This window comes from Castor canadensis, chromosome 7, assembly GCF_047511655.1.
Source record: "Castor canadensis chromosome 7, mCasCan1.hap1v2, whole genome shotgun sequence".
Lineage (NCBI taxonomy): Eukaryota > Metazoa > Chordata > Mammalia > Rodentia > Castoridae > Castor > Castor canadensis.
Window position 1 is genome coordinate 8195988 of NC_133392.1, and position 27778 is coordinate 8223765.

A 27778-nucleotide genomic window follows, 5' to 3' on the forward strand; every position below is an offset into this window, starting at 1 on the left:
TAGTGCCAGTTGTTAGCAGGAGGCCTCTGTGCCAATTGTGTGAACATCTCTAGGGAACCCTCTGAGTGTCCTTATTGCAGGTGGCTGACTTCTCCTGGAGATGGTGATCCAAGAGAAGGAAAGTGGAATCCTGATGTCTTTCATGTCTCCTATGACCTAGTCTCAGAAGGCGTCCTCTGTCACTTTCACAATACCCTGGTCCATTCTGTTCAGTGTGGGAAACTATACAAATTGTCATTGTCAGGAGGCTGGATTCATTAGGCCATCTTGGATTCTGCCTCTTCCACACTGGAGATCTTCCCCATCCTAAAGAAGAGAGAGCACCTCATAGTTCTCTTTTCATCCCCTCAAAACAGAGTCTAAGGTGGAGATGCCACAAAGGGCCCTCATGTTCCCTGGGAGTAGTGGGATGGGGCCATTTTTTGACAAAGGACCACGTTGGGGATTACCAGATGCAGGGGGCTGGACATAAAGTTTGAGGGCCCAGTCTCATCTGGGGGGGAGGAAGAGATGCTATAACCCTGGAGCTGGGCAATTGCCTGGGCTGATTAGTGAGAAAAGAAACTAGGCTGGGGAAGGGCTTTCTTCCAGGCCAGGCCAGTGCCTGCTCACAGCTGAGCTGCTCCATCCAGGGAGCCACTGTAATGGCTATTTCCTAGGTATGTCTAGACTAACAGAGGTGACATATGCCCACTGTGGGAACAGTGGCAAACTAGACTCACAGTATTGCCTCAGGAGAAGCTACTTATCAAGGTCTCAGGAATTTTGAGTGCTGGCTGTTAAACAAAGCCATTATTTTATTAACATATTCAATATTAATGGGGTTTAGTGTGTTAATTCCATGCATGCCTACAACTTGCACTAACCAAATCCAACAACCTTTCCTGCAAACCACCCTCCCACAACTTCCCAATCTTTTGTAATCACAATTCTACGTTCAGGTCGACATTGGTCAGCTTCCACATTTGAGAGTGAACACGTACTCTTGCCTTTCTGTGTCGGCTTATTTCATTTAACATGATGATCTCCACTTCCATTGATTTTGCTGAAAATGACAGTGCTCCATTCTTCTTATGGCTTAATAACACTCCTTTGTATGTATGCCATATTTTCTTTATCTGTTCTACTGATGGATACCTAGTTTGAGTCCAAATCTTAGCTGTTGAGACAAGTATTGCAATAAACATAAGCATGCAGATATTGCTATTGTACGGTGACTTTATTTTCTTCTGATACATGGCCAAGAGTGGGATCACTGGATTATATGGTAGTTGTATTTTTAGTTTTTTGAGGAACCTCCATACTGTTTTCCCTCATGGCTGTACAAATTTACATGCCCACCAATAGGGTATAAGAGTTCTTTTTCTCTACACCCTTGCCAGCATTTTAAACAAAGTCATTATTAAAAATAAAATTATGTGCTTGCAATTAAGGGAATTATATTAAACACAAAGTTAATAAATATTCAAAATTCCTCACTTCCTACTGTTTTATTATGAATTACACACTGTGGCCTGTGTTCCTGAGGTTAGTTGTGTCTGTTGTATACGCATGGTGAAAACACTATGTCATGATGGCTCCTGAGCATCCCTTCCCAGTTCTGCTCTGTGATACTTAATCTTGATTATCAACTCAATTGGACTGAGAAATACCTAGGAGATTAGTGAAGCATCCTGTGAGTGTGTCTGAGGGCATTTCCAGAGAAGATTAGCTAAGGGAAGACCTGCTCTAAATGTGGACAACACCATCCCAGAGGCTGGGGACTCAGATGGAACAAAAAGGGAGAAAGAAGGAAGCTGGGTAGGGAAGGCATTCTCACTCTCTTTCCTCTCTCTCTGCCTCCTGGCTGCCATGAGGTGAGCAGCCTCTGCCATGTGTCTCGTAGCCGTGCTCACCTCAGGCCCAAAGCAACAGATCCAGCAGACCCTGGATGGAAACCTCTGAAACACATGAGCTTCAAGTCGTTTTTCTCGGTATTTGTCACAGTAACAAAGAAAGTCTGACTAACATGGGCTCCAATGGCTTCACATTGGTAGCTTGACATTGGCCATGAAGGGAGAACTTACACCACAGAAGCTGGAGAATGCTACAAATCAATGACTCATGGTTTGCCAGAACAGTGTCAGCCAGGACATGACATGGAAGGGTCACCTGGCCAAAGAGTATCATTGCCTAGAGAAGAGGAAATTTGGGGGGAGTAACATCTCTCAAGCCCTGGTTCCTGATCCACATCGGCTTGTGGGTGACTGAGGTGTCTGTCCTCTCTGGACCTCAGGAGCAGAAGGTGGGCTCTGAGTTCTCTCTTAGCCTTGGAGTCACTCAACAGTTACAAACTTTAAGAGAGTTATGGCACTCCTTTAACATATCCTGAATGCAAATTGTCAGAGATTTCTCATCTTATGGAGAGTTATTAACCCTCCAGAGTGGAGCTGAGAGTGTGAGTCAATTTCCCAGCAGACTTTGAGGAGGTGGTTCAGGGAAGTAAATGAGTTGGATCAGATCAAAAGACAAAGTCATTCCTGCATATTGACAGATATGGCAGCGAAAGAAAGTTCCAGGGAGTCTAAACTAATTAGAAACTCCAGCACCTTATAGTCCTGACACCCTTTTTAGCACTCCCCCCAAAGCTGTGCATACCTTTCCATATTCATTTAGCTAGAGGGCTCTGCAAGGGACCAGAAAAGAAGGAGTTAATCCAGTGCCACCACAGGAATGATTCTTCATTCTGCCTTTGATGCGGCAGACCATTAAAATGTAATATGGCGTGTATCATGGTCCATTTCCTGAACGTGTGAGTGTGGTGGCGGGGCTGGGGCTGCAGCATTTTGCAAGCTATGCTCTGAATTCCCAGAGCCATAGATCATGCTGGGACAGGTTGGGGAGGGGGCATGTGGAGTGTGGGCGCCAGGGTCAGCTGGCTAGAGAAGGGAACACTTCACTGTCCCCCACTAGCTCTTGAAACCTTGCAGGTGGCACCATCAGGGAACAGGGATGTGGATCCAGTAGTCCTTTTTGTTTTTCCTTAGGTAAGAGTTGTGAGGTCATTCACCCCCAGCAGGACCTTGGAGATCATTTGACAGGTGAGGAAGGAGGTAGGCTCACATTGGGCCCCTGGATGGAGACAAGATTCAATTCTGTGGACTCGTAGTTCAGGAGGACAGACATGGGTCTGGTGTCCTGCATGCTACAGAGATGACCGGTTCATCACTGGGCCTGCTCCTTTGCCAAAGGGCCTCCGATTGCAGAACGAACAGCAGTCAGAGCAGTTTGTGCACTGCCACACAGAGGTGCAATCTGGAACCGTTCCACTTAACATTGCCTGCTCTGACTTGGGATATTCAGAAAGCATTGCCAGAGTTAGGGGATGGGAAGGAGACCTTGTCACCATCACTGTCACTGTACGCAGCCCCAGGCCTGCACACCATGTGGAGTAGACACCAGCAGAGCCAGCAGCAGTTCGCCTTGCTCTGTGGGGTAGTAGTGGGCAAAGTTGGATTCAATTGCTTTGCCTTTTCCTTGTGGCATGTCACTTGAGCCCAGCACCGCTCATCCTAGGGCACACTGGACCACAGTAGAGGCTTACTGCCTACCTCTTCTCCAGTTGGCACTGCTGCTTCCCCTACATGCCCTCCACCTGTACCTGAACCCACCACACTGTTGGATCCTGCCCGCCATCCACCACCAGTCCTCATGGTTCCTGCCTGGGACTCACAGCAAACTTCTGACAACTCACCAGGTTTACAGGGATGATATGACTCAGCTCTCAGCTCTTCGTTAGATCAGCTCAAATTCAAGTTTTCTCCATTCTTCGACAGAGCAGTCTCCCTTGCCCTCCACCTTGTTCTCTGCTTAGATATTTCTAAGCAGAAATGTCTGCTTAGAATATTCTTCATTTGAGAAAACAATTCTAAACCACCAAGACTGGTTTCTTTAGGGGTGGCCCTTCTAGATGGAGGGTCCCATCCCAGTCCAAGCATTTGCTTTGCTTCAAGTGGCCCCTCTCTGGACGGTGAACACCGTGAGGGCAGGGCCATGTTTGTCCTGGCTGTTGCTGTGAATAAATGCCCAGAATAGGGCTAGCCTCTGAGCAGCCTCTGAGTTGGACTCATGTCAACTGAGGGCAAAGCTATAGGGGATGAGAACTTTCTAGAACTCTCTAGAGATGCCACACACAATACTAAAAGTAATGGGCTTTCTGTCAGTGTAGGTATGCTGATAGTGTTTGCACCCTATTAAGGCTTAAGCATTACAATGGAGTTAGGCCTGGATGACTAGTTAAAATGTGAATGTTCTAAAATTTCCTCTTGCTCTGGGTTGGAGGTTGAAGGTAGTGTGGATAGAACCAGGTGGTGGTGGGGAACACATGGGGCCAAAGAGGCCAAGAAGAGCATCCCAGGCCTTCTGGAGGAGTTTGTTTTCAAAGACAAAGGAGGCTTTTGATGGTGGCTTACTGCCACCTGCATGTGCCTAGCCTCTCTGTTTACTAACACACCTGAGGCTGTGCTAAGGGCTTTGCATGAATGTGCTCATTAAATCCTAGCCATGGATGGTCCTGAGACAGTTTCTACTATAAGCTCCTTTTACAAGGAAAGATCAGCAGCTCAAGCTTGCGGCCCATTGCCCAGCTGGTAGCTGGTAACTGAGGTTTGTGGTGGGCTGTCCACCTCCATACCTGGCTTTAAGTAAGGTGCTCTTCCATCTCCCTGCTTAGAGACATGCCTGTCTCCTTTTGTCTCCTTTGGGCCATAACTGCTCCTTTAGACTTCCCTTCCTTCAGGTCCCCACCCTGATTCTGGTGCTGCTGTTTCATGAGACTTTTCCCTGCCTGTCCCCTGTCCTGTCCTGCCTTGATCCTACACCTTCAGGCACAGGAGGCCAATTTTGTATCAGTTCCATTAGTTTATTGTCATAAATACAAGTGTCTCTGTTCAGGCACCTGCCCAGAGATGGTTCTGCACTGCTTTCTTCCACTGTTTGGTGCCTTCCTTCTGGTACCAGTCCTTGGAAGTGCAAATCCTACACACTGGGGATGGGAGGAGGGTGGCAGCTCATCCCTTTATCCAAAGAGTGACCCTGGGTCTGCTCAGAACCACCTGTCACATGGACAGCATTAACATGGAAAGGCAAGCATGCTGACAAGCTCCCTCTGTACCAGGTTCTCCGTCCCTTTGATGAATGATCCTCATTTTATAGCTGACAAAATGGAGCCAGAGAGGTAAAGTACCCAAGATTCCACATCTGCATGCCAGAGCCAGGACTCCAACATGGTTGCCTTCAGTTCCCAAAGCCATATGCTCACCTGCCTGGGTCACCTGCCTTCTAGAAGCAGGCTGTTAACCACAGTGGGTCTCATGCTGAGTGCCTGAAATTGGATGATGACAACCTTGGGCTGACAGGCCACTTGGAATTTGATTCAGCTGCTGTCCTTCTCTGTGATGCACTGTGTTGCAGGCAGCCACTCGGAAAATTGAAAAATGATGATGGCCCAACTGAGGTGACCATTTTGATATCAGTCAATGGTTTGATGTTATGGAGGAGATGGGCAAAAGCAAAAAGGCCTTTGTCAAAGCTGTCTTCAGGGAGATGGAAAGGAGCCCTAGGAGCCAGCATGCAGGGGAAAGGCAAAGCTTTACCACTGGTCTGAGTTGGCATCCACTTAGCAATGTGGTTTCTCAGTACTTCTCTTGAGCCTCCCTGATGAGGGGTTCCTGAGGGCAGCTCCCAGCCCTGCTGCTCTCCCTGGATGCTCTCCACTGTGCCAGGAAGAAGGAACTGACCTCTAACCCAGAACTCCCCTTTCTCAGGGCTCTGCTGCCTGGGTTTTATTTTTAGTAAAGACTACAAGATTATTGAGTGGACAAAATGGGCCTTATTTAAAGAGCAATGCGAGTGGTGGAGGTAGATTTGGGAGACTTCTCAAAGGACAGGCTGAGATGGAAAGTGGGCTAGCAGCCATCTACTTAAATGCTTTGGCCTGGCTGCTTCAGAGCCACCCAGAGAAAAGAAGCATAGAATCCCAGCTGGGAGGAGTTCATCACCTTGGCCTTGACTTGTCCCGGCCTCCCTACACCCCCATTTCTATCCCAGCTAGCATTCCTTGGCAGATAGGTCCACCAAATTTCTCTAAAACTCAAAGGGAAATGAAAGATGAGGTAGTGAGGACAGAGAGGGGAGCTCTGTTTGTCATGCCTGCTGAAGTCAGGACTGTGCTGGGCATTTTCTAGCTTCACTTAATCCCTTGTATGCTTCTGAGGCACATATTAAAGGAAACAAGAATTTGATATGTTGAGTCCCTGTTCTGGGCCGAAGTAATGTCGCACATGTTATTTCATTTATCCATCACAGCAGCCTTGTGTGGTCAGAAAAACAAACCTCGGGGAGGCCAAGTCACTTGCCTGAGTTCCCAAAGCTAATAGCTGACAGAGCAGTGGTTTATAAGCCACTCCAAAGCCTATGCTCTCAAACTCTGACCTACGTTGGCTCCCTGATGGTTGTGGAGACAGAGCCCCAAAGTCAGGAGAGTGAGGTCCCTGAGGTTGGGCCTGAGCAAGGAAAAGTGAACAAAATCACTGTCATGTGGAAGAAGGGATCAGACAGCATGGTTAGCTTCCAGGGTGGGAGGAGAGGTTCCCAGGCTTCAGGAAAGAAAGGTAGAGTAACTGTTCTTATGGTCACTTGCTCTTTTACCATCAAGCATGTGGGATGGAGCCCTACTAGGAGCATGCAGTGGGGACTGATTGCTGGCAGGTCCTGAGCCAGGCTGGAAGAGGCTGGACAGCAGGATATATAGAAGAGCACTATGTAGAGGCCAAGGCTGAGCACTCATGGTGTGCATGCAAGCATCCCAGGGCCCATGCTGGTGATTTACCTGGTATCAATGTCAGTGGAATACTCCAGAGGCCAGCGGTTTCTCTTGACCATGGAGGGATTTGGGATGGACACAGGGAAAGTATTGTCAGCCTCTAGAGAAGTGACTGATTTCACCTAGGAACTACTGTGCTGAGTCTACAATCAATGCAATGGGATTGCTGGAAGCAATGTGGGCAGTGAAGTAAAACTAAAATCTCAGCTGGAAAAGTGAGCAGCTGTGTGACGTGGGGCAAGTTGAGTAGCCTCCCTGAGTCTCATCCCTACCCTTCAGTTTGCTGAGTGCACTGGGGGCCAAGATGATTCACCTTCCTGTGTTACCATGTGTGCCTTCAGAACAGAGCCTGGCATGGTGTACATGGGACACAATAGCCATCGGCATTGGGGCCAAGGTGGAAAGTGAGGACCTAGCAATAACTGATAGGTGAGGAGGGGGGCAGAGCCCTCCCCATCTGTAAATTGGGGTGGGTAAGTAAAGTGGACTATGTAGTATACATATTTTATACTCCTCCTAGCTCTGCTAGTCTCAGATTCAGGAATTTACTGGATTTGAGTCAGTAGGACATGGAAAGATAATTCCTTCTTGTGTTGTGGGCCAAGGCAGATCAGTTGGCTAATTGCTCATAGTGGCTCAAGTATTGTGATGTTTGACCGGATGTGTGTCTCTCCTCCCACAGCAACACGAATGACTGGGGTCCTGTTACCAGCCTGTGACTGATGAGGAAGGCTTTTGATGAGCAGAGCACTCTGAACATCCCCTGTCCCCATGGGAAATCTTTCAAGCTGTCTGCAGCTTCAGGAAGGTCACAAATGGGAAAATGATGGTGATTCCAATGAAAAGGGATGTGGTTTGTTCATGACTGCTGGTGCCCGCACTTCCCTCTCTACTGTGCTGGGTTCCTAATTGCTTTCTCTGGCCCCAGGGTCTTGGGAATTTATAGTTTTGGAACTAGTCCCTGCTTCAACACAGCCAATATCTGCTGTGTCTATTGGAAGAGGACATCTGGGGGCAGGGAGTTCGGCTAATGCATGTCATAGCGGTCAGCCTCTGGAGCACCAAGTAGGGTACAGAACGGGAGAGACTCATAGGAAATGCCCACCCACTTAATAATTGGCTGTCCTTGTGCTGGGCTCACCCATGGTGAGGTAGGCTGGTTTACTCACCCTGGCCTTCCCAGGACAAGCAGGGGCCCTAGCCAGGTCCAGAGCTTCAGAAAGCCTTTCTCACTGCTGTCTAAAAACATCCTCATGACTTGGAATTGGCCAGGACTGGCTCTGATGTCTGAGAAAGAAGCACAAAGCTTAGAGAGGGATCCATGTGGACTCTGAATACTTTTTTCCCTTTGAGGAGCTCCTAGACTCTTAACCCACTGATCACCTGTCATGGTTTGAATATGAAATGTCCCCTACAGGCTCCTGTGTTGAAAGTTTGGTCCCCAGCTGGTAACACTACTGACAGATGATTGAATCACAAAGATATGAATTTCATAGCTGAATGGACCTAGCTGGAGGAAGGTCACTGGGGGCATGCCCTTTATCTTGTCCTAGTCCCATCTGTTTCTCTCTGTTTCCAGTCTACCATGAGGTGGGCTCTTTCCTCTATCACATGCTTTCCACCAAGACTTTAGGCCTATGGTAGTAGAACCAGCTCACCACTGACTGAAACTTCTGAAACCATGAGCCAAAGTAAATCATCCTCCCTTCTTTAAACTGTTTGTTTTAGGTATTTGTCATAGTGATGAGAAGCTAACTAATGCATCACCCCCAAATGTTGGCTGGCTTAGATGCTCCAAGGAACTCTGGGACTCTCACTTATGGGGTTACCACAGACTAGCCTGATACTTTCTTTTCTTTTCTTATGCTTTTCAGAATTATATGAGAGTAAGCCACTGATTTGAGTGACTCAAATTGTTTGTATAGACAGAAGCCCAAGCCATATTTGTCCAGGACCACATAGACTAAGGGCAGCATTGGCTGTCATCTCCAGGTGATCTCTTTCTGGAGTTCTGAAATTGGACCCGAGTGTACGTTGGTAGGTCCATCCAACCAATGGCTCATATTTTGGGTGCATTGGCAGGGCCACAACAGAATTCTGCTAGTTGGGGCCACAGGTGTGACCAACAAACTCCCTATAGAGCCCCCAAGTACACAGTCCCATCGCCCCAATTGCAATCCCTTCTCAAATTGCTGGAAAAGCCTGCTTCCTGTTTACTGGGAGCCATTACAATATTCTAAGTGATGTTCTGATTTACAAATGATTTACACAAGCATCAATATATTCATTAACCTTCCAGGATTCTGGAGGGAAGCTTCTTTTTGCTGTTGTTTGAGACAGGAAAGATTCAAGAATATGGCTAGTGTTTAAATAGATGTCTTCCCAACTCTCATTCACTTCTGGGGGAAGGACAAGCCAGTCTAATCTTTCTGGAGGGCAATTTGGCAATGCTTACTAAAGCTTTTAAAACACACTTACCCTCAAGCCCAGCAACTCTATTTCTAGAATTCACCTGAAAGAAAGAATTGAAGACTGGTTCAGAAATGTATTCAGGAGGCCATTGTTCAAGCACAGTTTGTGACGGTGAGACATTTAGATTGTGTACATATTGGAAGCCAACAGTTGGGAGTGGTCTGTATAAGTTACTGAGCATATGCAGGGGCATATGCTCAGAAACTGCTGCAGAAGAACCATTATGGCAGGGAGAGGTGTTTATGATGTGTTTCGTGTTTTTGTAAAGTGACAGAACAGGCTGTCAGATCTTAGTTTTATTCTATAACAGTGGGATTGTGTGTCTTTACGTTTATTTTAATATTTCAACAATTACTACCTGTTACAGGTGAAATCTGTTCATAGGAGTGGAAAGACAGGCCCCTGATGACTTAGTGCTTGCCGGTGGGGTTGCACTGAGCCAAACAGCCATGCTGCCTCTCTCGTGAGGGTGGGGTGTCTCTCTGCCAAGCCTGGGGGATGCAGTGAGCTGGGAGCGGGGGTTCCACACTTGCCTTCAGGGAGTGTGTGCTCCAGACAGGGAGGCAGACCCTTCTAGGAGGAGCCCTAGTGCACACAGGGCCTCATCTGTTCCCTGAGGAGTGGAGGAGCAGGCAGGGGAAGGGCTTATGGCAAATCCAGGCACATCACAGCCACTGCAGGGCAGGCAGCTTTACCCAATGGGCAGAAGCTCAGGAACAGCTGCGGACAGTGTTCTCCAAGGGGGTTGCAGATGAGGTCCCGTCTGCTCTGCAGTGGTTGCCACTTCTAGGTTTTGTCCCCTTAGTGTGAGTTACACAGTCTTCTAGGCACCAAGGCCTTGGAGGAACACTTAGGTCTCAGACTGAGACCCTTTCCTCCTGGGGAAAGCAGGTCCAGTCCTAGCCTAGGATCAGAGTGTCCCCCAAAACTCTGGGCTCTGACATTTTCCAACTTCCTGCCATAGGCCACCAGCTCCCTCCAGACTTGTTTGAGACTTATTTGTGCTCAATTTTAAAGCCCCTGTTGGTTGGATTTTTTTCTTAGACTTGCAGTTGATGCCCTCCTAATGGGTAATGTCACCTAGGGGTAGCCTGGCTTTGGGACAGTTACTCCGCCATTCTGAACTTCAGCTTTCTTGTCTGTGAAACGTGAACCAGCTCCTCGGTTACTGTGGGGATTCAACCATGCAGTGCATACAAAGAGCTGAGCACACCATAGGTGATCAATAACGGTTCTTCTTTACCTGTACACCTCCATGGAGGTGTTGGGCAGAGCAGGTGGAGGAGTTTGTCTAAGGCAGGTGGCATCGCAGGCAGGATCTCTCCCCGTGGTGTCTGTCCTGTTGCTCTCCATGTGTCTGACGTCTGCCCTCGCTGTCCATGTTAGCACGGAGCTCCTTGGCATCCATTATGCCTATAGCCCCAGCAGCCCTGCCCAGAGACTTTTTCTCCTGGTTTTGTCCGTCCCTTCCCTCTCCACCCTAGGCAGATGCAGAATTGCAGAGGCCAGTGAGCCTCACCTGCGCCTAAAACAACATCCTAGCCACATGTATCGGAAAGGACATGCTCTTGGTGAGAACACATCTATCCCGTTTCTTCCCTTAGCCTCTGCAGACTGAGTGACTGATGGGAAACCTTGTGCCTTCTCTAGGTGAAAGCGTAAGGCCCAGAGCTGCCTAGGTGTTGGGGTGTGGCTCTAACCATGTGGCTGGAGCAAGAGAGGCTAAGCTTTGCTTCCCTTGGCCCTAAAGTTTCGGAGCCATGGGTGGCATTGAGCAAACCTCAGCTTACTGAGGGGGGCAGGGTTGACTCCATTGTTCCGTTATTGGTAGGTATAAGAGCTGCCATTTACACTCACCCCCTGCTGGGGGTGGGCATCCTGGCTGTCCGTGGCCAGCTGCCCTGAGATGAACTGCATCTTGTGCTGCAGAAGCCTCAGCTATAAACAGAAGTCTTGGTGCCATCCTTGAGAGCCCATCCTCTGGGGGTATGCACACTTGGTGCCCACACCTGCACACTCTCTCTACGGGCAGACTATCCAGGAGGCAGCAGAACACAGTGAAGCCAACCCTGTGGTCACATGATCTATAGTTTGCATCCCAGCTCCATCTCTGGTCGCTGGTGGCTTTGCAAATGAACGCACCTTTGTAGGATTCAGTTTCCTAATCTGTAGAATGGGGATAAGAGTCACCTCAGAGGTTACTGGGAGAATTAGAAACAGTGCATGTGAAGTGTCCCCCATGATGCCTGGTGACTGAAGGTGTTCAAAAGAGGGAAACTGTGGATACTGTGATTAGATGATGGTACATGTTAACAGGAGTGATGGCTGGGGATGGTAGGGCCATCTGGGCCTGTATGCACAGGAGGTGGGTGCTGGAATTGGGTCACAGTTGTCCTGGGGGCAGGGCCTTTGTGCATGGTAGGTAAGAGGTGAAGGCAGGAGGGAGGCAGGGATGGATGAGCTAAGTGGGCCCTGTGGGTTGGCATGATAGGGTGAGGATAGACAGGTAAGGTCAGGTAAGGTCCAGCTGGAGGTGGGGAGGCTGGTTGCAAAAGGCAGTGACCTGTGTCAGGATGTAACTCATCACCAAAGGTTTCAGCCTGTGGCTGAGGCGGGGGTTTGGGGAAGCAAGGCCACAGGTCTTGGATCACTCTGGAGGGTGACCTTGCCAGGATCCCCAGTCCTGGGACTCTTCCCATGGGAATGAGCCACTCCGGCCTCACCGATGGACCCTGGAACTCTCTTAGATGGGTTCTGGAAAGAAGAGAGAGGGGCCTGCCTGTGGGGGAGAGAAGGAGACACATCAAGAACATCCATATAAAGAGAGATGTGGGCTCTGCTGGCCTAGGGACAGGCTCTGTTGTGGGTCCCCTGGAGTCAGGGAAGTGCAGACACATTCCCAGAATCAGCTGGGGACCAGTGGAAGGACAGGGGCATCTGCACATCTGGGGACCCAGGAGGGAATGGAAGCGAAATTACAATGAAGTCAAGGTCTTGGCTGCACATGAGTTGGGCAGCAGCTCGGCCACTGTCATCAGCTGCCACCAGCTTATAATGCGAACCATCTCCAATGCTTGGCTTGAGTGGCCCATAGCAGTTTGTTGGAGTGGACTCCATTCTTGACAGTGCTGGAATGGGGTGACAGTCTTGCTCAGCAGAGGATGAGGGCCAGAGACCCAGGGCCAGGAGAGCTGGGTCCTGTTTTTCCTTGGATGTCAAGGAACTTTGGGCACTTATTTTTAGCAACAGTAATGAAGGCTTTTCAGGAAATGAGGGGCAGGGTGAAATATATAGCTGCTGCCACGTGTTTGTGGTTGGTTTGTTTTTATTTTAAAAATAATTATGCTGTTGAATTCAATACTTTCTATGTCTAAAAGGGACTAGACTAATGGATCTTGATTTTGTGGTCTGAGAATAGGCGGAGCATTAAAGCCAGGTTGAGGAGTGAGGGACCAGATCTAGACTACAGGGAGGGAAAACGAGGAAGATGGGCAGGTGAGTCAGAAGAAAATTCTGCCTCTGTAGGGACCTGGCAGACTTCCTCTGCCCATTTCACAGATTGAGAAACTGAGGCTGAAGGCCTTCTGGGCTTGTCCCAAGTGGACTCAGTTGCTCCCTTCTGTCCTGATGGCATTTGGACACCAAGCAGATGGCTGAGTATCCCTGGCTGTGGGGCCTGCATGGAGGGGCACTGGACGCCAGTCTCCTGGTTCTGCTGCACCAGAACTGAGGTGGGAAGAGGTTTGCCTGTGTGGGCGGGGGCTGTGTAATGCCTGCCAGCTCAGGAATCCAGCCAGCACTTTCTTCTTACTCACATTCCAGTGTCTGTGAGGCATGCATTCTTCTTGTGCTTCTTGTGCTTCCCTAACACTGGAGAGGCTCAGGGCTCATTGCTCATTGGTTACTGTCTTTCTCTGACCCTCTTGAGAACAGGCAGGCACTGGGGTGCTCTGATTGGAGGGACATACATTCCGCTGCCTGCAGCCGCCTGTTCTGCTGAGGCACACCCCTTCACATGGAGCACAGGACTGGATGCTAGACCTGTCTCAAGTTACCTTGAGCTGATCCAGATCCAAAGGACTGTCTCTGCTGTCTGGGGTGGGAGACACCGGGTTAACACCCGATGGTGCTGTTCACACGGTGGGGGCATTATATATATATATATATATATACACACACATATACATACCATTGTGGTTTAAAACCTGTTGCTGAACTCCCCATGCTTTTAGGTGGTAGTTTCCACTCCAGGAAGCAGATGCCTCGATGTCTTGCTCCTCACCCTGGCCTCCCACCACTCTCATTGTCCACTTCCCACCACCCTCTTCTCCAAGCTCTTGTCTGGCCCTGGCCGCCCACAGTCCTGCCACCCTTCCTGGCACCCCCCATAGTCCTCAGGCTTCAGATGGAGGGGACCTGCCAGAGCAGGCATGTCCCCAGGGAGTCTTTGTTGCATTGCTAAATTACACACCCATCTTGTATTTTGGAACAACGAACTTCGGTTGCGTGCCTGTCTTTCCTGGAGCTCCAAGAGGCTGGAAACACCCTTTGTGTTGTGTCTACTCATAGCCCAGCAGCCCCAAGGCCCTGGAAACTGTCACTGCTCAAAAAACACCTGCTTAGTGCAGGATTAAAAACAGGTAGCAAGAGTAAGGGAAGCACCCAGAGGCCTGGGTTTTAGTTCAGTACCCCAGGCAGGGATCACTTAAGCTGACAAGGGGGCTGGGTGAAGGAGCTTGCCGAGGAGGGGGAGAGACAAGTCCAGTAGGTGTAGAAATCACAGTGCTCACTCAGGATGTGATACTAATGATGCAGGGGATAAAGGAGAGACAGACAGCAATGAGGCTGAGTTGATTTAGTAATTCAGCAAGCAGTGGGCACCTGCTTGTCTTCCCAGATGGTGAGAGCTGTGAACACAGATGAGCATACCAGGGCAGGCTGAGCACAGAGAGAAGTCAGCTCCATCCACTCTTTCTACCACTGAGGCTTCTGTGCTGGGTCCTGCCCTGGTCAGCTCATCCCTGGATCTTGCTTCTGTTCTGCCTGCCTCTAGACTTGCCTCTGCAACTGGACGGATGGTGATGAGAAAACAAACCTGTCCCTGCTTCTTTCCTCCAGTCATCTTTCTGTGCCTCCCTATTGCCAAATGCAGACATTCAGATCCACCCATCTGGCTCCAGGGGTAACTTCGGGATTCAGCCTCGCTGGCTTCCCCAGGCCTATTCCTCCTGCCCCTCCCCTAGACACCCTGGGCTCAGGCCTCCCTGGATTTCTTACTGATTTCTAAGCACATCAAACTCCTGCATCCTCCATGCTGTTTGCATGTGTCACTCTCACAATTCACCTGGAAATTCTTACCCTCCCTTAGACTCAAGTTGAATGCTATCTGCCAGGGAGACCCTTTCTGTACTCACTGGGTTGAAGGTGTACACTTGCCTGCCCTCACTTGTCCTTGAAATGTTGCACAGGGCTCTTTGACAGCCCTCCTTTCATGGCCTGTATTCTCCCCTGTACCCCTCCTTCTTGAAAGAGCAGGACTTGTCCACTGTACAGACAGCATTGAATTCTTAGCAGGAGGGGGCTTGTGGAAGACTCTTGGGCTTTCTTAGGTTCTGCTTCTGTGTGCCAGAGCTGTTTCCCCAAGCGGCTTGCAGAGGCCCCTGGCTGCCTCGCCCCAAGTTCTGAGGTTTTCCAGCCCTGGCTTCTTCCTTCACGGGCTGTGACTAAGGCAGGGCCACCTGTTCCCCTCAGATAAAAGGCCCCCTCAGTTTCCGGCTCATTGCTGGAGCAGCTGTGCTAACAGTCGGAGAAGCAGGGCCATGAGAGGGGCCACCAACAGCAAGGACATAAAAGCTATGTGTTTTGTGAATTCGTTTGCATACATCCTGGCTGTAATTTTTCCCCATGGGAGAATAGGATGTCACAAGTCTGACAGGCGTTCAACAACTGGGGTAGAAAGGGAAAAAAATAGCAAGCTGCCAGGGCTTCAAAAGCAACACTTTCTTGGCAAAAATGATGTGATAACAACTTGACAGGATAAAACGTGCAGAGTTCTGAGCTGCACAGCAAAGGAGGCTGAGGACACAGTTGCCTCTGGGAGACCAGGAGGTGCCTGAATGCTCTGAGAGCATCTGAGAAGCAAGACCACAGGCTGAGCTCTGGGGACAGTGACCTCTGGGGAGGAAGAGATTAGTAAGTAGTCCACGAGTTTGAGTTTCTGTGATGGATTGTGTGGGTGCATATTTTGTGTGTGAGTACTGTGTGTGAGCTGAGTGTTGGTGTAACTTTGCATGAACTTGGAGGTTGTATCAGTCAGCTATTGCCACAAAAACACTGCATAGCAAAACACTTCAAACCTGGGTCGCTTAAAACAGCACTTGCTCTCTTGGGTCTTCGGGCAGTGGTGCTTGGTAGCTTGACCAAGAGCCTTAAGGGTGTTGGCTCTGGTCCTTAACCCAGGATCAAGACTGTGGGTTGGGATCAGGTATGCCCACATTCGTGCTCCTTGGACTAGGGTCACCAGGACATAGGACTGCTCCACGTGTCTCATTCTATGTGCCCGGAGTGGGTTTTTTCACCACGGACCACAAGGTGGACGAGCAGGCCCCACCCTTTGAGCACACAGCAGGCTCTGAAAACCACATCTGTTGGCCTGAGCAGGTCTCATGGTCAAGCCCAGGGTCAAGGGTCGGGGAAAGAAACTGCTCAGCACAAGGCTATTACATAGTGGAGAACTGTGACACACTACCCGAGTCACTTATGTGAGGTTTTGAGTGACAGACAGGAGGATTCCGAAGGTTTGCATGTGTGCTGTCAGGTGTCTCGGTGTCATGTGTCTGTGTGGAATAATGCTGTGTGTGCATTTTGTTCGATGGTGAGTGCTCTCAGGGGATCGTTGTAAATTATTTTAGTGAGATGACGGCTGGGAGTCAAAGGAGAGCAATGAGCAGCCTGAGCGCAGGACTCGGTGTGAACTTAGTGCACAGTTGTGAAATCTGCTCTGGGACAGGGCAAACCATAAGCAGTCACCCTGTGCATCCATCACCTCTAAGGTCTGTGATGTTTTTGTGGTCCTTTCACCAGCTGATAAAAGGGGTGAAAACAGCCAATGAGGTGAGGGTAACTTCCCAACCCCGTGCAGGGAGCCTAGCCATCTAGAATTTGGAGGCCACAGAGAGAATTCAGAAGAAAAGTTAGGATTGAAGGACTGTTTGCCATGCGAAGTGAGTTGAAAGCAACCCCACAGGTAAGGAGCAAAGCCATGTCTCAGCTGGGCCACTTCCCAGGGGAGGGACAGAAGTAAGTACATGGGTCAGAGAGTTTCAGGTGAGGCTCAGCAGGCCTGTCCCTGGGTCTCCCACCACAGCACCAAAGAAGCACTCTCCCGCCCTCAGCGTGCAGTGATAGAGCCAGACTCCCCTTGTTAGTTACACTTGCCATTTATTTTTCATGAGATGAATTTTTAATTTTTATGATAGTATTGGGGAAATTTCAAAGTATCTCTACAAGGCAGTCTCCAAATATAGTGTGTATTTATTTGGTTGAAGAATCAAGGTTTCCGGACAGGCCAACAGAGTATCAAAGGAGCAAATAGATGGCAGGCGCCTCCCACCTTTGGAAGTGAATCTGCACTTGAAGCCCTGACCTCAGGCTGCTGTGGAGCATGGGTGTCTTTGGCTGACGTTTCCTGAGCATAGACTCTGTGCCTGGCACCGTGCTAGACTCCGGGGCTCTAGGGCAAATCGAGACAGACAGCACAGCACCATAGACTGGGTGGTTTACTTCTCACAGTTCCAAAGGCTGGATGTCTGAGATCAGGGTACCAGCAAGGTCATGTTCTGGAGAGAGCTCCCTTCCAAGTTGCAGACTACTGACTCCTCCCTGTGTCCTCACAAGGATGGACAGAGGGTGAAGGAGCTGTCTGGGGTCCTTTTTACAAGGGCACTGATCCTACGTAAGAGAGTCCCACCCTCACAACCTAGCCACCTCCTAACATCATCACCTTGAGGCTAGGGATTTCAACATGACATTTGGAGGGGGCACGTATACATTCAGTCCCTAACATACAGCCTTTATCCTCAAGCAGTTCATATTCTCTGGAAGGAAGAAACCGGTGAGTTGAATGGATGAGTCCACAGGACCAGGGCCAGCAGGTGGTAGGAGAGGCCACAGGTGAGACCTAACCAGGGTTGAGGATGAGGGAGGTGGAGGAGTGCTGACTGCTGTGGGTGGGCACTTCCAACTGTGCCACAATGGGACTGATGCCCCCCAGCTGTCAGGTTGCCAAGAGTGTGGACTAACTCAGCCTGGCCTGGCCTGGGATGAACGTGCATCCCAGGTTTAGTCCTTTGTCTGTCTCGGACAGACCAGAGGCCAGCCCCAGACAGCTAGGTCTTATTTCTCACCGCTAGCATCCAAATGCACCCCAGCCTGGACTTGGAGTCATACCTATAGGTGAGGTATGACTCACCTCCAGAGGTGATCACTGTCAGCCCCTGCACTATGCATCCCTCTCGCTTTCTGTAGGGACCATTAGGATGTCAGGGCCACAGTCTTCCTGCCTTCTACCTCCTTCTTCCTCTCAGGGTCATTTTTGCTGTCTGCATTTTCCAGGGCTGTCAGAGAACCCTCCAAGTATGCTTAGGGTTTGCAGTAAAAACTTGGCTGACAAGGTCAGGGAAATGATGGTGTCAGAAATGAAAGCCATTAAGATCAGAGGCGCATAAACTGCCTGAGCCAGAAGGGCTCTTCCTTTCTCACTTGCCTGCTTACCCAGTGGTACCTATGGAGCATGTTCTGACAGGAGATGCTGGGCACCACAGGCAGCCTGGGCAAGAATGCCTCACAGAGCACACACTCAGCAACAAAGGACCAGGGAAGGGAGTGGATGAGACCAAATTTAGGGGGCAGTCAGAGAAGGCACTGTAGAGGACCAGGGTGTGGCAGATGGCTTGTCTGCAAACCTCTTTTATGGACTGAATGCTTGTCTCCCTTAGCATGTTGAAATCTAATCTCCAGTGTTATGGTGTTTGGAGATGGAGTTTGTGGGGTGATTAGATCAGGAGGGTGGGGCCCTCGTGAGTGGGATCAGTAGGGACCCCAGAGAGCGCTCATCCTCTCTTCCCGTGTGAGGACACACAGAGGAGTCAGCTGTCTGTCGCCTGGAATCCATCCTTCACCAGAACCCTACTGGGCAGCTTAAAAAACAGCAATGTAGTTCTCATAGTTCTGGAGGCTGGAAGTCCCAGATCAAGGCGGGCCAGTTTGGTTCCTGGCTTGTGCAGACAGCCACCTTCACGCTGTGTCCTCAAATTGCCTTTTGTCAGTGCTTTCATTGTGTGTGTGTGTGTGTGTGCATCTTTCTCTTCTTATAAGGCCACCAAACCTGTCAGATTAGGACCCACCCTTATACCCTCGGTTACCCTGAATTACCCCTAACACCCTATCTTCAGTTCTAATCACACTGAGGGCTAGAGCTTCAACACAGGAGCTCTGGGGAGAACAATCCAGTTTGTGACAAGGAGGAAGAGAACTGGGAAAAGCCTAGCTGCAGCCCTGGTTGGAACTGGTGACATTAGGAGCGTGTGCAGGCATGGGAGGCCCCAGGACTGCTGTTGTGGCACAGGCACAGGACTATCTCACCTGGATACGGAGGACAGTCAATGTGGTGGGGAAGCACTTGGTAGTGACACACTGAAGGAGTCTCAACAAGGTTGCAGAGCAGTTTACTGGGGTCACCTAAGCCAATGGCCTGGAAAGATTGAAAATGGTATAAATTTGTGTTTTTGGAGGTAATGCAATTTCGGATTTGGGATGAGAGTGGATGGCTGAGGTTGAATGGAGAGTAAAGGCATCAGAGGCAAAAAAGGTGAAGGAATTATGAGCAGGGTCATCGGCAAGGGTGGCCTATGGGGACACTAACTGTTTAGAGGGGTGGAGGCATTTTGGGTCTGTATTCATCAGTTTTTCCATTACTGTAACCAAATACCTTAGGCTGGGACACTTTACCAAGAAAAGAGGTTATTGAGCTCACAGTTCTGGGGCTTCAAGGGCATATTACCAGCATTAGCTCCACTCTGATGAGTGGGCCTTTTGGTGGATGGTGTGCAGAAACAAGGATCACACTGAAAGGTGGGAAGCCGTGGAGACCAGTCTCATAGTCCCTTCTGAGAGCATTGCCTCATGACTTCAGGACCTCCCAGGGGCCCATCTCTTAAAGTTCCCACTACTTCAACACTGCAGAGAGAGAACAAGCCTCCAGCACGTGAACGTCGTGGGGACAAGCCAAAGCCAAACTATAGCAGGGTGAGGTAGATGGTAGCAGGTGCAGAAGTCTTCAGGGGCAGAGAGGATGTGACCAACAGGGCAGATGAGCACAGCTCATTCCAAGAAGGAGGGAGGACAACAAACCAAAGGCATCCCTGGAGGACAAGAAAGAAACAGACCTGTGCATGACCCAAGGAGTATGGTGTCTTAAGAGGGTCAGTTTCTGTCATTTCTCTAAACAATTGGCTGTTCAGTCCCCTCATCATGAACAGAGAAGGAACGTTTGTCTGAAATTCCTCCGCCAGACAGATAGAGGCTGAGGTGGGACTGGAGCACAGCCCTTCAAGCTGAATTGTCCAAGCTCATTTTAAAGGGGGTTTTTTAGACTGTGGCCAGATATGTTGTGTTCTTGGTAAGATAAAATATTGAATAATTGTCTGTCTTCGCCCAAGTTAATGCACAGATTAAGTAAAATTCCAATCAAAATCTCCCAAAGGTGTTTTAAGAATCAGTACGTTTTGATATCTCATGTGAAAAAAAGGTCCCCACAAGAATTTCAAGCAATGTTCTTAAAATTAAGAGCGAGGGGTAGGAGAGGGTGGAGGAAGGGAGGCTGAGCTGAGTCTAAGATCCTATCATGAAGCAGAGCTTTTAAATCCTCAGAGTTGCTTGTCACACAGAGGGGTGGGAATGGGACCCACCGCCCAGGGAATCTGAGACCAGGCCTGAGAGGAGACATGTCAAGACACGATGAAGTCTACTCACCATAAAACTGCATCGGATGGTAGGATAATCCCTAGAGCAGATCAGTTTGGATATGTGCAACGCCATAACCCAATAAGTTCCAGGTGGATTAAAGTCTTAAATATGGAAAAGTAAATTTCAGATAAACTAGCAGAATGGAAAATAGAATATTTTTCAGCTCTGTGGATAAATTCCTCATCTCACCAGAAGTAGAAGCAACTGCAGAGACAAAGATTGGCTGAGTGGAAGGTCAACACACTCCCAAATAATGACATTGACAGAAAAAAATTTAAAGGAGAACACACTGGAAGAAAGCTTGCACCCAAAATGAAAGCCAGCATGGTTTTTAAAAATATAACTGACAAAAATTCATATCTATAGCATCTAAGGAGTTAAAATTTTTTTTTTAAAACACCAAGACCCCTAAAAATAACAAAGGAAAGATTGTAAAAGCCATTCGTGGGAGACAAACAAATTGCTAGTCGTTAAAGAGATTACACTTGAGATGCCATTTTGCACTGATTTAAGAACCTGTAACTTTGTACCACAGCACTGTTTGACCTTGAACCACAGATGCTAAGGTGAAACTGGCATACTCACCGAAACCTGTGGCATTAGCAGCAGGGATACCATGTTTAGAAAGCAAAATAGTCATATGAGCTGGTTGCTGGTAGCTCACACCTGTAATCCTAGCTATTTAGGAGGCAGAGATCAGGGGGATCATGTTTCAAAGCCAGCCCAGGCAAGTAGTTTCCGGAGACCCTATCTCAAAAAACCCATAAGAAAAGGGCTAGTGGAATGGCTTAAGGTGTAGGCCCTGAGTGTAAAGCCCAGTACCACAAAAACAAAAATAAAAAACAGTGATACAAAGCAAGAAGCATAGATTTACTGAATCCCATGCTCCCTATCCAAAACATTATGCTAAGGAAATAATGAAATGGAAGCAAAATTCATACACACAAAGATGCTTGTCATCGTTTACAACAATGCATTTAACAGTAGAATGAAACAGAGAAACAGAGATGACTTAAATGTCCCCAAATAAGACAAGACTTTAATTATATTGAAGTATATCTTCTCAATGAAATATATTCAGCCATAAAACTACACAGAGAAAGAGAAAAGCAGTTGCTGTGTTAGGTCTAAAGTTTAAATAATTTGGGAAGAAAATCTTTCATGAGTTTCTATTTTTCCTTCCTCCCTCCCATGCAAGCAAAGTGGACCTTGCACCAAGCCCACAGACTCAAGGAGGCTGCAGAATGCCCACACTGTCCACTCAGCAGGACTAGAAGTGGGAAAAGATTTGGGGGACCAGGAGGGGTGGGGATCTCCTTTCATCTGCCAGACATACATGTCCCAATTAGGTGGCAATCCAAAGAATGAAACATTAGAAGTACAATCTATATATTTAGAAAAATCGTGTATGCTGTTACAGCTATATTGCCAGATGAACTCAAGTACTATTTTAGGTATGTCTGAAAAAAAATCACTTCCTGGTGAAAAATGCATCACATTTGCAGTAAAACCACAAATCTCAACACCCCAGCCTTCTACATCCTGGACTAACAGGGGAGCTTGTGTTTCCAGATTCTTCTATCCATTCATTCCTTCTTGGGTTGCCAAGTTGGGAGGGGGGGTCTCCATGCCTCACCATGGCTGTGCACTCCTGCTCTGTAGGCCCTCCAATCTAGTACCTATTTTTTTCCCCTTCCTGCTGACCACTGACCATAGTGAGTGGCTGTTCTCAAGTTCTTGCCAGGACCCTTTGAACCCTGAGTTGCACTCTGTCCAGATCTCTGGAGCTCCCTGGCCTTGGTGCCTAGCTCTCCCTCTACCTCAGCACTGCATGGCTTTCTTTATGTTTACCCTTGGCTCCTAGTGAATCCATGATTCCCCCCTACTACAGCCTCTTCTTTCCAGAGCCCAAAGGCACTGCGGGGAAGATTGGGAGGGAGGAAGAATTGGGTCAGGGAGTGGTTAGGTTGGCCTCATTCGGCACTGTTCTACCTGGGCCACCATGTCAGTTTGGCCACTGGTCAACTCCTTCACTTTGGATGCTGTCCTCTCAGGGCTCCACAGTCCCTTCTCCTCCTTAGACTCCATTTAGGGGAGCTCTCCAAGTCCATCATAGAGGAATTTAGAGGTGTCACCTGCAATTTTTGACATAGTTTCAGTTCTCATTCCCGGGATCCTGGGCCCCACATTGTTCAACAGAGGTGGCATGGGGATTGTTTTCACATTCCAGGGCATTCTGTGAAAGCTGAGGGTACTTTCTGTTTAGGATACACAGGGGACCCTGGGGCAAAATGGCCTTAGCCTCATACTAACTTGGTAGGTAGCAAGCCTGATCAGTGCCCCATTGGTGAGCAATTCAGGAGACCACCTGTTGTGCCATGGCCCCCAGTGTTGGTCTGCACTGGGGAATGAGGGCGAGATGGGCCAGACAGACCCAAATGAATTTCTGATACCATTCAACGGGAAGCCAACTCAACTGGGCTCATCCAAGACTCTTATTTAGAGATGCTTTCCCAAGGAAGGTTCCAGCATTCGGTGGGCCCAGTAGGGAGAGTGCTTCTTGCTATTGTCCCACATCTGATGATGTGTGTTCAGCGGTTGAGGGTGTGTGTGGCTGCCACCTGCCTGTGTTTTGGGCAGGAAATGAACAGCAAGGAACCCAACCAAGCCAAGGGGCCTCTGTAGTGACAGGGAGCAGATGAGAACTGGCAGTCCTCTGAGGCCACATGAGTTCAGCAGTTGGCACACAGGACCTGAGCCCTTCTCTGGGTCAGCTTGTGTGGAGGCCAGGGTTGGTCTCGAGGCTAGTAGCATCTGTTCCCACAAAGTGCTTGTGCAAAAGAGCAAGTGGTACTGTGTGTCCCCAATCCCTGCCCACTGGCACATGTTGCTGATGAATTTCTGACAGCACAGACCTGGCTGATAAATTCATCTCAAATCCTGAGGATGCCTTAGCATGTCTCTTCCAGAGAAGTGAACTTTAATTTATTTAAATTTAATGGAAAAGCATATGGAGGGGAACGGAAAGCTAATTTAAAATAGTGCTCACAGCAATCAATATGTTAACAGATTCCTTCAACTTTTTACGCTTGGCTGCAGGGGGAAAAAAAACCAGCAAAAAAACCTTTAATGTAAACGGATCCCTTCCATCCCCCTCCTCCTGTATTGTGAAACCACCGGTTCTGATGTTTGGGGCTGAATCCTGGAGCGTTCAAATTAGCCAGTCTTGTAAACATTAAAATGTGCTTTTGGAAAAATAAAAAGTATTTATTTTATCTCAGAAGTGGTACCTGAGAGAGGTCACGTTAGTCAAAAGATTCTGTTCAGTTGCTGAAGCAGGAGGAGCACCTGAAGCTCAGATCAAACTATTATACCCGTGAGTGCTTGACTTTTCCCATGCCCACAACAGGCATCACAATCCCCTCAGTGCTCTTGGGAGGAGTCTACAGAAGCCCGCTGTGCAGACTGCAAAGATGTAGCCTCGTTCACTGGGTACCTCCATCTTCCAAAAGACCATGGGCTCTTTGAGGGTCCAGGTCATCTTCACCTCACCATGCTCCTCAGACAAGATAGCCCAGGCCAAGCACCATGGGTCTTAAGGAACATTCGATTCTGCTAAGCTGGTCTGAGACCAAGTAGACATGTCCGCTTCTCAGCTTGGTGGTGCACAGGTGAACAGTGTGGGACACTCCACCATTGCCAGCAGCTCTGCCACTCCTTGCAGCATGGTATGGAGCCAAGGATAAAGGCCTTGCAGCAAAGGACTTAGTCAGCATTCTGCCTACAGCAGACTTTCTGGCCTGCTGGGCTTCTCCATCACTTGCGCCTCAGCCCTCTGTGAGGTGCTCTGGGTGGATGGAAGGGAGGAGTCAGACACGGTATTGTTCAGTAAGAGTAACTATCTTTACTCCCAAAGTCCAGTCCCAGGGCAACAGTGCATTGAGAAAACTCCCTTCCAATGTTTGGGACTAAGTGGGCCCTGCCTTCCCGGATGGGCATGAGCTGGGAGAATGGCTGGAAGCTATCTGTTTGCTTTGAGCCCTTGTGGAAGTAGATGTGGGTGAAGAAAACTGGGCACGTTCCAAGTGGTCTTTACAAGAGAGCCTTTTTAATGGAAATCAAGTCCATTCAACCATTGGCCCTGGATTGGTGCCTTCTTATTCCTGAATGCACTTCAAGGTCAGCATTTCCTAATCGAAATGTGGAAACCAACTGGTAGACTCCACCAGAATCCTGATTCTCCCACCTTCTCTCAGCATTGACCTTCGAGGGGTGGGACCTTGCTGAGAATCTGGGGATTCTCCCTGCTCTGCTGATAGGTGCTTGAAGCCTTCATTTGCCTATATATTAAAATGAGGGAAAAAGCCCGCTGCCAGACCACTTTAGAAATTCATATGTAATCAAAATCTGCTTAATTGTATTTTCCCCTGGAAAAAAAAAAGAGCATTTTGGGGCTGTGGAGTTACCTCCCAGCCTCTTGTAAAGGCGAGTGTCATTTCCCTAACGTCCCTAGCAGGGCTTCCCTGTCTGAGAGGTGGCAATTGAGCCACTGTGAGCTTGCCAAGAATCTGCTGGCTTCAATATCATCAGGTTTAGAGAAAATTGAGAGAAATCTTTCACCAAGTGTCCAGCGGTGCCTTTAGAAGGCAAAAGAGTCACAGGGCTGTTCCCCAACTAGAAGGGGTTCCTTTCTCCTGTGTACAGGCCTCATAGGGGAAGGGGCCGTGGGTAATCCCAGCAACTTGATATCTCAGTGTGAGGGGATGAGGCAGGACCAATCAGGGAAAATGAGGCTAGGGAAACAGCACAGATAAACTCTGAATTAATAAATGGCTTGATTGAAAGCACGGAGACACTGTTTTCTTTGCTTATAGCCTTACATCCCCTCACCAGGCTACGACATTTAGTAAAAAGGGAAAACAAAAGGGAAAAAGCAGCTCTCTCCTTCTGACCTTGCCCGCTCGCCCAAAAAAGCTGTGTGCCCTGGGAAGTGAGAGCGGGTATACACTTGTCCCAGGAAAACACCTGGGAAAGTGACTCCTCTGGGCACAAAAAGTGTTTATGAAGGGAAATACTCATCACAAACACGGACACCTGTCTTGAGGGCAGCACATGGCAGGACCCATACTTCGTTTAAAGGGATGCTCAGACATCTATGTCATAATGACCCAAATTTAATAAGCTCCAACCTTGAATTCTTTGAGCCCAATTGATAAAACAGTGTAACAGAAGAACAAGTAAATATACAAGGTGTCAGAACAAAGGGGGGCACTTTTTCCAAGGTGCATTTGAGCCAAACCCCTAACTCACTTTTTCACTCTCATTATCCCTGATGTTGGGGCACTAACAAGTGTTAGAGAACCTGTTATCAGACTTGCCCACACCCATGTCTGGACTGTGTACTCGGTTTCTATCTTTCCTTTGCTTTGCTTTAATAATACACTTTCTTAGTCTCTACCTTGATATGTCCTAAAATTCTTTTTTGTGACAACATCACAAACTCGGTACCCAAGGGCCAGGTGGAGGCCTCCTGCCTTTTGGAGACCTCCCCACTGAAGTGTTGCAGGTTCCGGTAACAAGGTGTCTTGAAAGGAAGTTATCACGTCGTGTGAGAAAGCCAGGAGTGGCAACACCATTGTAGGAGAGATGAGGAGAATCAGAGAGAAACCCACTTTGGAAGAAACAAGGAACTCAGCTGTCTCCACCACACAGCCTCACATGGTTCTGTAAAGGACCAAGAGACCAGCTCTACAGAAACGCTGAGAATGAAGGTCCAGAGACAGTCTGAGCTCTATTTAATTTGGGACATTGTCTGAGAACTCTGCAATTTGTAAAAACCTTGTCATGAAATAACTGCTCTAACACAAGACACACAGGACACAGCAGCGTGGAACAGGGCTGGTGTCCAGGTCTGAGGCTCACTGTGTATTTATGTGCACTGGAACTAGTGGGGAGAAGCTGTAGTGGTGATCACCAGGTAGACTTTAGAGTCATCAGGCTTGCCAGCTCCACTTCATGCTTCATACCAGAATGTGACAACTCACTTCCCCTGGACCTTTCACCTCACAGTCTCACCTGCAAAACAGCGATTGCAGGCAGCCTGGCATGGTGAGTACTAAACCAAACATTGCACATTTTGTCAGTGTGTGTCTTGCCTGTATCATACACTAAGCCACTCTCTCTTTTCCCTTATGATTATTACTTTCATCAGTGATGTTATTTTTAAGTAAGCCTTTTGCTGCTAGATCCTTAAGGGTCTGGCTACAGAACTCCCCTGGGCGTTATCAGGAAGGACTTTATCTATGGAACCTCCAGCCCTGTCCATGTGGACTGTGGAGGTGGCCCCACCCAGCTGAGCACATCTTAGGCATCTGCTATCTTCAGAACCTGGACAGCCCCATCCTGTGCTGTGCTGGGCAGCAGCAGGACAGGTTACTTGGCCCCTTCCTGCAAACCTGCTTCAGCTCGCCGAAGAGCCTTCACAGAGGCTCCTCACAGGACGACATCCAGGCAAGCCCTCTGTCATGGCTCACATAGGGCACTGCTGAGACAGATAGATGTGAGCTATAAATGGGAGCCTGGGTCTCTTTTTAGAATCAGCATTCACAACTGTGCAACTTCGTGAACGGTCTGTAATTTCTTTTGGGTTGAGAGGAGAATGTGGTTTCACTAGCATTTGAGGAACATGTGCCCCAAATGCAGAGTTTGAGGTGACACAATAGTCCAGGGAGAACTGGACACTGGCACTGGAGGTCTGTGCCTTGGCTATGTCACGGTCACCACCAGGCGGCTCCTCGTTAGTACCAACATGTCCAGCTCAGGCCTGGGTGTTTGGAATAGGAACCCACCGCGGGGACTGGAGCGGCCTTGTCACATGGGGATGCTCAGTAAAGACCAGCTCTTAACAATGAGGAGAGAGCTAAGCTGCTCACTATTCTAGCCCTGGGTGCCCTGGTTGTCACTGTCCTTACAAGTCACACTAGGACACTCATCTGCAGTTGGCCCTGGGCAGAACATGGCTGACCACACAGGGCCAAAAGAGTGTGCACTTCTGGCCATCAAGGACAGAGGACAGAGCTGGTGGAAGCTTGAAACCGTCTATTTAAAAGGCCAGTGCTTCTCCCTGGAGGGGAACCTGCCCTGGGGGCCTGGGCAAGTGAGGGTGTGTGGACAGGGCTTTGAACCTGTGGGTTTCCTCCACCTGCATCACTCAGGTGCTGCTCATCCCTTCTACCTCAAGTTCCTCTGTTATAAAATGGGTCATTTTCTTCAGGAGCAAGTGCAGGTAGCCTCCCCAGGGCTGTACTCTGCAGAAAATGGGCTACAATCTAACTGCCCCCACCTCCACTAGACATCTGTGAGTCAATTCCAGACTGCCAAAATCCAGGAGCAGGGCCTAAGTCCAGACTCTGGCTTGAA